Here is a 12,053-nt window from a genome sequence, read left to right as displayed (position 1 = left end):
ATCCTTGTTCCAGAAAGAAAACATTTCCTGTTTTTGCAACAGGAAGCCAGGGTCTCAGCATGATATTCCGCCAGGAATAATGTCAGTTTTCTCCATGGCTAGCTTGTCCTGTGATCTTGTCATTCAGCTGCAGGGCCATGCGACAGGCACAGGTAATCACCAAAGCAATCCAAAAACTATAAGCTTTCCACAGTTACTGACTGTAGAACGCAGCTGAGGTTATGTGGGTCTGGAGCTTTGCTCAGAGCAATTGTAGAGCTCAGCCTTTCAAGCCCAATGGCCATTCTTATGTTCCCATGTGTGATGCTCTTCCCAGCTCTCCCCTCATTGAGGCAAGGCCAAAACTCCCTCCATAGCTGTAGCTTGTCAGTGCTGCCAATACCGTGTCTCCACTTCAGAAGTCAAGTCCTGCACACTGTGGATACCCTGTGTTCCTAAAAGAAATTTTTTTTCCAGCTACCCTTGCTCACAGCTAAACTTGAGAGCAGTTGCTCCCACTTTAGTCCAACAGTACAGAGTTGATAGTGGAGATTCTACTTCCTCAGGGTGTTGCTCAAAAACTTTTGCCCATTTATTCTGCTTCAGTGACCCTTGGTTTAAGTATCAGCTCTCAGCAATACAGGATTAGTGAACAGACATGAAAACTAACTGTATTTAAAAACCCCATTTCAAATACTCATTCTTTGAATTTCCTCCCTTTGATGCTGATATTTCTGCTGTCTCCACTGTTACCTACAGAATCTACTGGCAGCAGAGGGCTGAAAATCAGCTCAACAGATGCTGGAAATGCCACTGTTCCCACTGAGCTCATCTGAGAGACTGGTGGCTCTGATGAAGTGCACTGAGACTGGAAGCATTGCAGAAGGAAATTATGCTTCATTCTGGAATTAGTATAGCAAGACATACTGTTCACTCAAGCTCTCTCCAAGCTGTGATTAACGTACAGAGACAAAACCCACTAGTCTTTGGCACTCACCAGCCTCTCTACAAGAGCACATCACTCTGAATTTCTGCTTCTCATGGGCAAAGGCCACTTCACAGTCCTCTTATTAGACAGTAGAATAAGCATCTTCATGCTTTCTCCATGGGTTGCCCCCTATAACCAGATCCAACTCTGTACAGCCAGCACAGATCCAATCTCATCCATTTCCTCTGCCACGTGAAATACACAGCACTTGGATGGCTGAGTTCATGTGCCTCGAGATCTCTGCTTCCCGGGCTGACAATCTTGTCACCCTTGTGTTTTTGCTCTTCCTTTAGACCACTTTCTCATTGTTTTTTTTCACTTCACTTGAAAATTTTTTGGGGCATGGATTGTTTCTTCTGAGGCTGAACAGCTTCTTCAGGTCCTGCTGGTTCTGGGACTTGAAGTCATAAGCCACATTGATATCTGTGATAGTATTGCGGCGCTGATACTGGACAGCTTGGACTCTGACCAAAATATCAGCCTGACCTCCCAAATCTAATTTCAGGCCTCCAGTCACAGAGTTCTGACTTTAGATTTTGCTCTAGACCTCTTTTTTTTCTCTTTGAGAGGCTCTTGAGCAACTGTCAGAAAGAGTAGACTTGTGATACAGAAATGAAAAGGCTTGGCAATCACTCTGGCCCCTTTTTAAACAACATCTTAATCTACTGCTAAAAAGTACTTTTAAAACTCATAGAAATACATTCTTCCACATATTCTTAGTGAAATAACTAAATAAAGCACTAGGCATTAATTCCAAAGAAAATAGTTGGAAATGTCACTTCAGTTTAAAACATCATTGGTCACTTTCATATAGCAACTGCTGTTCATGCAGTACCATTTAATTTCAGCTGTGTATTTATAATCAATAAAGGTTTTTCCCAATATGTAATTCTCTCCATCATCAAAATATCATTGCAAACAACACCTCATGGGAAGCATAATAAAGGCAGCAAACCTGCTTGATTAGAATTGCAGGCTGTGAGATAAGAAACACTGAGCAAAATTACAGGTCATGTGTGATCCCACAGCATTAACCCTGTGCCTGCAATTAATGCACTCAGATATTGATTTAAAAAAGACTACCACACAAAATCCCCAGCACATCATGCACAAGGCGCCTGATGCCTCCAAATCAGAACGGGGTGCAAAGAATGAGCACATCAAAGTGGATGCCCAGAAATTGTGCCAAAGTCTCCTGAAAGCTGAAATGCTACCAGTGCATAATGAAGGAATGAGTGAAAAAGAAAGCTGGTGGGAGGAAGGAAAGGGAGGGGGAAATGTCCTTTGATAGCAGACAGAGTACGATGTTTTTTGGCACAGCCAATATGCCAAAGGAATAAGAACAATGAACAGTCACTGGGGGATTGTGGTCAGATCACGGCATCTATTGAATGCAAAACACACAATCCCACTTTGGCTATTTCCTTTATGTTTGCTGCAAAATGGGGAGAAAGGGAGTTGAGAAGATGAGAGGTGGTAAAGAGACGACATGAAAAATTACAGATTTTGTTGGCAGAGAAATGAAAATGATTTCAAGATAGGAGCCCAATTGTTGATGGACACCTGTGACTTTGCTGGATAGAGTGGTTCTCTAGGTGTCTTCACCTCTGATGTATGGCTTCTGTGGAACAAGAAAATATTCAAGCCTGAGAGCTCTTGTTCAGCTCTCAAGTTTATTCACTCAAAAGGTTTTGTAAATTAAAAACACGTTGGCACACTCAGGTCATGCACTATGAAATAAGCTTTCTTGAAACCCAGGCAAAACTTTCCACTGTTCTAGAAAAGAATTTGCCTAGAAGCTCTGAACACAATAAAGTATGAAGGAGGCACTGTGAACAGGAAAAACACTTGTTTGACCATATGAATAAAAATATACGATTTCATTCTCAGGAGATCTCACTCCATTCCTTTTAAACTTGCTAATGTTCAGAACTGAAATGCTGGGGTTTCTGTTTCAGAGTGTTAAGCATACTGGGTTCTGAGAGCAGTTAAAACATGACTAATGCATTTGTGCTCTTCTTCCTTTGCTCGTTTATATTGCTATGGTTTATTTTGTCCAATTCTCCTATTTTTCAAGGTGGTTCTTTAATTCCTCCTCAGGTGTGCCTTGCATTTGCTTTTGTTCCCATGTTCCCAGGACCATATGGGTAAGGAGCCTATCTCTGCATGCCGAGGTTTAAAGAGATTAACTGAGGCTGGAGATAGCCTGGCTCTGTTGTACTTGTCAATAGTTCAACCCCAGCTGGTGAAAGCAGAGGGAAATTTTTTTCCAGCTTCTTCTTGGACCGCAAGACTTCCCTTAGCAAACTTCATTACTTGGCCCTGATATAGTAATTTTTCAAACTGGGTCTATGAATGTCTAAACCTAAATAAACAGGAAACAATTATAATCTTGGACAATTTAAGGACTAGCAACTGCTGTGAACTCAGACAGTGGAAACAGAAATTTTGGGTATTTGAGAAAGGGGGAAAGTTTTGTTCATTTTCCCTTGTGCTAGACCGACAAATGAAGAGTATCCATCTGCTGGAGTGGCTGAGGATTCTCCCAACATCTGGATTTTTGCCAGTGGCTCTCACACGAGTTGAATATTCCTGAAAACCAAATGCAAGACTAGAGCAAGACTGGCAAATAAGCCCCTAAATGCAGAAGCATAGCTGATCATATATGTGAGTCAGGTTGGAGCCTTTGTCAGGTAATGGGATTCCACAAACAATTAATTACTCCAGCATTACTTAAAAACTTCTAGTGCAGACTATTTAATTGTGACACTCCAAGACTGATGATGTTTTGTATGATCCCATCTCCTGCTGAGCCTCTCCCTGCACCCCCTTGTACTGTGTGCACATTCAACAGCATTTGCTAGAACAAGACTTCTGGGAATAGAAATTGGAAAACATCCAGGTATTTCAAGCTTGCAGGCTCTTTGCATCATGTCCTCTGCAAAACAGGCTTCCTTTATGAGGATGGAATAGGCAGCCCATTGATGCCTGCTTTAACAGGACAGAAGACCACCAAGCAGCAGGCTTCACAACAGCAGCGAGTCCTGACAACTGCAGCAATTTGTGGGAGGTGCTACAGACCTCTGCAGCATTTTTCTCCGCTGAGACCATGGGCACCCATCCCTGTTTCTTCCTTGCTCACTCCAGACCGTGCATGGTCTCAGCATCAGCACACTGAAGGGTGCAGCACCCAGATCCACACCCCACCACTGCTTCCTGTTCCTCTACAGTTCAGTGAAATCAGGTGCTCCACAAAGGGACCACAGTACACCCACTGGTGGAAAAACAGCCCTTTTTACGGATAGCCATGCCAGGGGTAGCACTTTGCTACCTACAGGGAGTGGAAAGAGTAGAAAACTCTTGTCATAGCTCTCAGGTGGCCAAAGACCATTAACTATGAACGTGATGGCTCTGGGGAGAGGCTCCGAGGAGCTGGGTGTTTTCCTGGAGAGAACCAGAATGCACCAAATCTATCGAGCTGATGGGAAATATGCTGTAAGATGCGATGCAGACATTGGAGTTACCTGGCTAAAAAATCAGGCCCTGCATCCACGTGTGAGCATTGATGGCAATGGCTGGGTTTTCAGGTGCTGCAAGGACTGTGCAGAACTCCTGAAATCAGTGATCTTCCCTAAAAGGTAGGGCACGTAAATCCAACCTCCAAAGCAGAGCTTGATGTGCAACATTTTAGGTACTGTTGTTCTGAGAGGCAAAAAAGTAACTCTTGAGAGTTCAACTATAGAAACTGTTATAAATAATAGCCAGCCCTGTCTACAGATTTGAACAAGTTACTAGTAGAAGCATTGGCCATGTAATAATGTTTGGGCTTTGCCTTGCACAGGCTCAGAATCATAGCCAACAAGGTTAATCGGAGGCACAATTATTGCTAATTATTTTCCATCCACAAGAAGGGCTGGAAGGAGGATCTGGGGAACTACAGGCCTGTCAGCTTGGCTTCAGTGCCCAAACTTGCAGATGTAAATGTTTATTCCCCAACAAAAAATAAGAGCAAAGTAATGGAGAAATCCTGGTTTTATACTGGCTTGATTTCCTAAAGCTTAACCAATTTTTAGAAGCTTTCTGAAATAAGCAATTAAACATTAAAATATATTCTAAATGTGTTTCAAGATCTTTTTATTTAGCTCAGCCTTTGACTGACTTTGACCCAGGATACTAAATAACTGTGTTCCAAATTTTCAATTAGTCTGCTGCTCATCAGAAATGCCCTGCTCCTTTTCAATTTGGAGTTTGTCTGCCAAGAATAACAGGTTCTGATTGAAACTAGACCGCACTTAATCATATTGTGCATCTGAACTTGAGCTCCCTTTAGATGTTGAAGCTAAATTAAAAAAGTCTTTCAGGAATGATTTCTAGATAATCAATCTTCTAGAGGAGGGGCGTGCATTCACACTGAGCTAGAAAGAAAATTGTGCAGAACTAAACAGACAGCATCAGCTAGAGGACACTAAGCAAATTTTCAGCATTATAGTTTCCCTAAGCAAGGGGCATATATTGTCACGTTATCTACCTCCTTTTCAACCTCTAGTAGTTAGGGACTCCTTCAGATAATTTCAATATGCTTATTATACCTATAATATCAGAGGAAGGGTCCAAACATGTGGAGATGCCCTAAGCAAACGCACAAGAATGTTCTGACCACAAAGAATGGTGCCATGCAGACTCCCCTCTTGGTAGATGATGGAGGACCATCAAAGGAGGGACAAACCTCAGAGATGCCAAGCTATGAATACAAACCCTTTGGAAGGTAAGGTATTATCAGCTCCTCAGTCCACAGCATGTATTTCGAGTTTATGTCACCACTTGCCAAAGATCACTAGAAGACCAAAAAGGTAACACACAGTCATTCATTTGCAGATGAGGGATGACTTTGTCCCTTTTTTTAGGAGGTGCACACTGTTTACACTTACTCAGCGTAAGATCTGCACAGGGGGTGGGTAGGGGAACTTCAGAGCACAGCTCACCAAGTCAATCCCAGCAGCATTTCTGGCTCAGACTGTTGCTGTCCCCACCTCCTGCCTGCACAAGGAGCCTCAACCAAGGAGCGCCTGAACTGTGCAGGGGAGGTGGCACTGCTAGGCTGGGGGCACTGCCCAGATCAGCTGCAGCAGCACTGGCATGAGGTCAGGCCAAATTACAGCCCAGGTCCTCTTCTGCAGAGGAGCGTTCAACAGTCTCATGGCTCAAGGTGTATGAATACAATGCAAGTACCGTGATTATAATTTTTTCCCCGAATCTGTCCCCACTTATTTTACCTACAGACAGTGAGGAACAGTTTTTAGACCTTCCTGCATTACCTCCTCCTCCAGTGGTTTCCTACAGCAGAACTGGGCAAGTTGCAGAGGACAGGACATGACCCGAAGGAACACATGTTCTCATAATTCTTTTAGCTAAGCAAATTTGCTCAACACTCATATGTGTTATTCAGGCATCTGCATTGGACATGGAGCACCAGATTCAGGAGGAAGCACGAGCAGAACAATTGTACCCTAGTCCCCACTAAAATAAAAATGAAGAAAGGAGGTAGCATTGCTGAAAAATTGTCAAGCTAGATGCAAGCAATTGCCAGTTATAATTAAAAAAACAAAATGCAAAGCAAGCAGAAAAATTTCCAATAAATATTCTGTTTGGAAAACATTTTGAATGCAAGTGGAGAAGGCTGCAGCAATAACAACGGGCTGTGGGGAGCAGCAGAAATGCTGTGTGTTTAACTCTGTGTCTCCTGAGCAGTCCCAGGCTCCAAAGGGCGGTGTATCTTCAGCACTGGGACTTGACACCAGGAAATGCAACTCCTGATAACAGTCCATGATGAAGATATCATGACCTTGCTGGAAATATTCCTTAAGCTCCTTGCCAAGGAAAATGGTTGAGCACAAGCTATTAAGCTGCAATAGCTACCTACCCACTTCATTAGCGTGCACTGAATTTGTTTCGTTTAAATGACTCCAGAGGGAGCAAAGAGCAGAAACGGGCTGTACACTTGTTGCATATTTACTGCTGAACCCATTCAGCTCCATTACAAGCGGGGGAAGATTTCAAAGCCTTTGCTCACAAGTTGGAATGCTTACCAAGAAGACTATTCATAGATACAAGCTAGGTCAGCATTTCCTAATGATTTTAAGTGAAAGAATTTCAGGATCTGAAATAAGTCTTACATAGCAAGATCCCATAGTTTTCAGTAACAACCATATAAAAATTAGGTTAATATTAGTGTTCATTTATTGTTTTTGTTCCACTCTAACCCCTCAATTAAATTTATTTACTCTCATGACTAATAAGACATATGAGGATCTGGTCTTGATTTTTACCTCCTCTTCATTTGGACATTCATCTGCTAATATCTTACAAAGTACAAGTGAAGGACTGCACTAAAAGGCATTCTCCCTGCCAGCTGGATGAGCTCAGTTCCACAGAATAAAACAAAACCTAGGAGCTGCAATGCTCAGTGTGCATTTCCCACACAGTATCAATTAATTACTAAAACAAGCATTTGGAAGGTCTGAACTTTCACATTTTGCCATTAACTTCTTACTGCTACTGAAAATCCTGGATCAGGGTGATGCAAGTCTGACACCTGTTTACCCCATCTTCTGGACCCTCAGAATAGTCAAACTCATCCAGCCTGCAAAACGACTTCAGCTTGGATCTTTCAGACATGAACTATATGTTCAAACACCGCAATGCTTTAAAAACCTTACCAGGTGAAGAGATTCAGAGTTGCTTTGCAGGAAAATCAACAGTCAAGCTTCTGCAATATCAGACCAGAGTCAGTTTACGAGCAAAACAGATGTAACGTAAAAGCCAGATTCTCTAAAAATACTGATATTCTCTATTTTAAAGACAGATTAATCCTCTCAGCACCTTCCTCTTGGACATGACACTGAAGTTACAAGGTCAGCCTCTTGGCTCCTTTTCAGAGGGCTTTTAGCTGAACTCTCTCTAGTAACCCTCAGCAGAGGACTAGCCCTGGGAGGCATCAGTACCCGCATTGCTTGCATTAGTTTTTATCCCACTGGGAGGAATATCACACCTTCAGATATCTGTGTAGTTCAGGTAATTAAACAGGGACATTATGAACAAATATTTAAATTTTAAATAAAGAAAGGAAACAGAACACTTGAAAAAGTGGCAGCTAATTTCAATGAGAACAACTGCTAATTCCTGTGTTTCTTTTATGACCCGAGCCTGTTCTAAATGCTGATAGTCAGACCTGTTAAAAAGCAACCCTAGGCACTTAAAAAGTAGGGAAAGGTTAAATGCATGTAGGGACAAGGAGGAAGAAAATAAGATCTTTGTTAAATAAAGTCTTATCTGGCAGTAAACAATAGCATATTAACTATGCAGAGCACTTAATTCTAATTTTTATATCATCAGAAAAGCTAAATCCAGGAATAAAACCCCAAGCAAATAGGAAAGCATGTGTTCATGTTTCCAGATTTACTGTTGCTGGACTTTCCCCTTTCTTACCAAGAATAAACAGAGCCTCTGAAAGACTGAGCACATGGGGTGACTAATAACTATAACATGAGTGTCCCTGGGGCTGCCTGAACTTCTTTCCAGAAGTAAAGGAAGAGCTCCATAGCACTCCTGCCAAATTGTCCCCTTTTACTTTTTTCTTGACATTTTCAATCTAAGAGGCTGGAAGACTTTCAAATATTGTTTACAGCTTTGGACAAGTTGCATTATTAGCAAATCAGATAGAGGGAAGGAAAAAAGAGTGCATTTGCTTTTGTTTGTTTTTTTGAAGGTATCACGCTTCCCCTAAGCCATAGCTCCTCCCCTTCACTTCAGAAGTAGCATTTCTCTGTTTTACCCAAAGGGGAAAAGTAACCATCCTTTGTGTTGTGGCACGTGTACAGTGCGCAGCAGGTTTTTGTACCTTTGCACACAAGCAGCTGCCAGCATGGTTGGCCTCGTCTTCCCCTCAGAACAGCCCTGAGAGGCACTGATAAGATGTTTTTCTCCTTCAGCAGCAACTATCAGCATCCATAAGGCAAAAAAACCGCCACAGATGTTGAAAGAGCCATTGGAACACAAGGCCATTTGGAACATAGAGGGGTTGGTTTTTCGCCCCCCCTCATTCCCAAGCAGGATAAAAAAAAGCACCTGACTTGATGGAACAAAGCCAGGTTTTGTGGCCTGATTATTTTCTACTGTTGAACAATGACCATTTATACTAAAGATAAAAAGTAAACTCTGCAGTGAAACAGATGAGACTGGGGAGGAACAGCATGGGCAGGCTTCGAAGGAGTCCATGTGGGAAAGTCCCTCAAAAATGCCTCATGATAAGCCTGCAGTTGGGCTTTGGAAACAACTGCTAGCTGGACAAGTGGTCTAGTTCCCTCCTGAAAGCTGAAGTAGGTGGGTAGAAGCAAAAATAAATACAAAAGCAAAAAAATCAGTACAAAAATATAAAAAACCCAGTCATGTTTAATACAATTAAAACTAGCTTTTTACTCAGAAGCAGGATTCCCCTTTAATTTAATTTACTGTTAAAAGCCAATGTTTTGGGTAAGCAGGAAAGCCAGATTAAATCAAAATTATTATTTGGAAAGATTAAGAAGGTAAAGCAAGCCAAACTGCTCTTCATTCTCTCTGATTCAGTTTAAGGGGGCAAGGTACACCACAGCACATGGTATGTGCTGAATCAGCACTTTTGCTGTGGGTTAAAGGTGAGCAGGAGAATTTTAAAGGTAGAGGGAAGCCACACATGGTGGGATATCGCTGAAAAACGTGTGATGATGAAAACAATACTTTGTAATGGTGGAGCTGGAATACATCCTCAGCCCTTACCACCACTACCTTGTAAAGGATCAGAATTGCTTAAACTGCTTCAGAAATGTCCTTCTTCTCACTAGTAGCTCTGGACATTTGCTAAATATTTGTTTAAAGATTTTTTTTTTTTTTTTTTGCTAAATGTTTGCTAGCAGCCTTATTAGTGTGAGCCAGGTATCTGTGAGCAGCCAGCTTCCTTCTCTGGAGCACAGCAACCTGTCCCGCCAGGGCCAGTGGTCAGCCACCTTCTCTACAGGAAGGATGAGCAGTAACTAGAGACAGACATTTCGAAAAGTAAATCCAGCATGCAAGAGAGCGACTAGAAAGCAGGCTTTACTCCCTATACCTTTTTACTAGTTTTGTCTTGATCAGAAGACACTGAAGCCTTATTTTCCACAGCAAGGGGGAAGAGAGTGGGTCTGTGATGCTCTGAAAGCTGTCAAAAATTCAATAGGAAATTTCAGATAGAGTACATAGGAAAGACACATCTTTGCAACCAAATGAAAGCCTCTGGATGGTCTGAGGAAGCTGGTATTTCCAGCCCCAAATATTTCATTCCAGGTTAATCATAATTTACCTTCCTCATTCATGCTAAAACTTAACGTAGAAGGAAGCCAATTTTCTCAGACAACTCCCTAATTTCCCTTCCCAGAAGGGAAACCCTACACCCCATTTCCCGTTCACAGAAGATGACTTTGCGGTATCAAAAGTGCCTGCCCAGCAGTGCTATGCAGGTCAGGGGGGTGCCACCACGGGTCTGCAGAAAATGGCTATTTTCCCTAGCCCCTTTGATGCCATCCTTTACACTTTGTCCTACAAAAAGGCTTTCCAACCCCCCTCCCTTCTGCCATAGTGCTGGTGCTGCTACACTCTACGGGATCTACCCCCACTGTCTTCATCCCCCTCAGGCACTGGGCACATGCCAGAGAGCCAAAAAAAGGGAGAAGCTGCTGTCAAACCCACTGGCCAGAGATGAACTGAGACTTCCCCAGGCATGTGAAAAGTAATGGGAAAGGTGACACATACAGAGTCATAGACAGGTAATTGTTGTGTCGTAGGATCAATGTGTTGGATTTTGTGAATTTGTGCCTCTGAGATTACCCAGGGTACACAGGCACAATTTAGCATTGCCCCTTTCACCCTTTTTCAGCTTTCTTTAGCCATTCTGGTTTTTAAGGAAAGCAGAGCTGTGTCCCAGCCTAAGAGCAGGACCCATGTCAGGACTGCAGGGGGAACAGCACTCCCTGAGTCGGTCCCTCTCATGCATCTGGTCACTAATCCTAAAGCTAGGAACAGAGTGCTAATTCTCACAGCCCCCTGCTGCTTCTGCTACTTTATTATCCTTACAAAGCTATACAGAGGGAAAAACAATCTGTCCAGAATCATTTGGGAGTGAAGCACTAAAAAAAAAAAAAGGAAGAAAATAGTGACACTGTTGCAGACATGTACACAGAGAAGCCTTTGTGTGCCAGAGCAAGGGAGCCAGCAGAGATATCTCCATCAGTTTACAGCAACAGAGCAAGCTAGTGTAGAATTAACAACAAACTCATTAGGATGCAGTTTAATCACACTGCCCAAAGGCAGGCCTGCTAAATAATCTTGTTGGGGTGCTTTCAAACATCCTTGGGCATTATTTGATCACTTTACTTGAGGCAGGGTAACTGTTTCTCCATCATTGCTGTACTGTGGGATATCCCCAGCAGTTTGGGGTTAGGCAGGTAAGAATTAAAATCCTTTCCCTACCAATGTGCCTAGCACAGCAGCTGCAGATAGAGGGCAGCTTGTTTACTGCAAAATGTCACTGGTTTGTACCTTTGATAGTCTTACCATCGTCTGGTTCCTCTTCCTCCGCGTCACATGTTTTCCAGACCCTCCTATCCGGAGTGAACGTTGAGATAAGCCCTCAGGACTGAAGAGCAAAACACAGAGGAGCCAGCCAGCAGCCCTCCCACACACACTGCAAGCCCAGGGGTCATCAGATGTGTGAGGCAAATGAAGTCCCACTGAGGTCAAGCCCTGCCTGGCTAAAACAGGAAGCAGAGTGAGCCCTTGACCACAGCCTGTGGGATGGTCAGGTGTTTTTAACCAGGCTGTTGTAGCTCAATCAACTCCTGTCCCTCCTACAAATGAGGCTATAAATACCTATTTTGTCAGCTCTGCTATAGATTCAAGTTCCTCAGGTAGTGGAGAGAAAAATCCAACAGTGTGTGAACAAGTCACTGAACTGTAATCAGACCTTTAGTGTTCTCTGTCTTCTATAGACAGGTGCTCAGCAAGGAAGAGCTTGGCTTCC

General features: G+C 42.9%; 1 long non-coding RNA gene across 1 annotated transcript in view; it reads right to left on the bottom strand.

The window, feature by feature from the left end:
* LOC138106874 (uncharacterized) overlaps window positions 1–11,777 on the bottom strand; it is a 41,098-nt gene extending 29,321 nt beyond the window's left edge. Inside the window, exon 1 of the long non-coding RNA XR_011149172.1 lies at window positions 11,588–11,777. This is a non-coding gene — a long non-coding RNA (uncharacterized lncRNA). The remainder of the gene's footprint in view (window positions 1–11,587) is intronic.
* Window positions 11,778–12,053: the final 276 nt, after the last annotated feature.

Source organism: Aphelocoma coerulescens, chromosome 2, assembly GCF_041296385.1.
Source record: "Aphelocoma coerulescens isolate FSJ_1873_10779 chromosome 2, UR_Acoe_1.0, whole genome shotgun sequence".
Lineage (NCBI taxonomy): Eukaryota > Metazoa > Chordata > Aves > Passeriformes > Corvidae > Aphelocoma > Aphelocoma coerulescens.
Note: the sequence above shows the minus strand (reverse complement) of the source record. Positions and strands in the feature narration are given on the sequence as shown.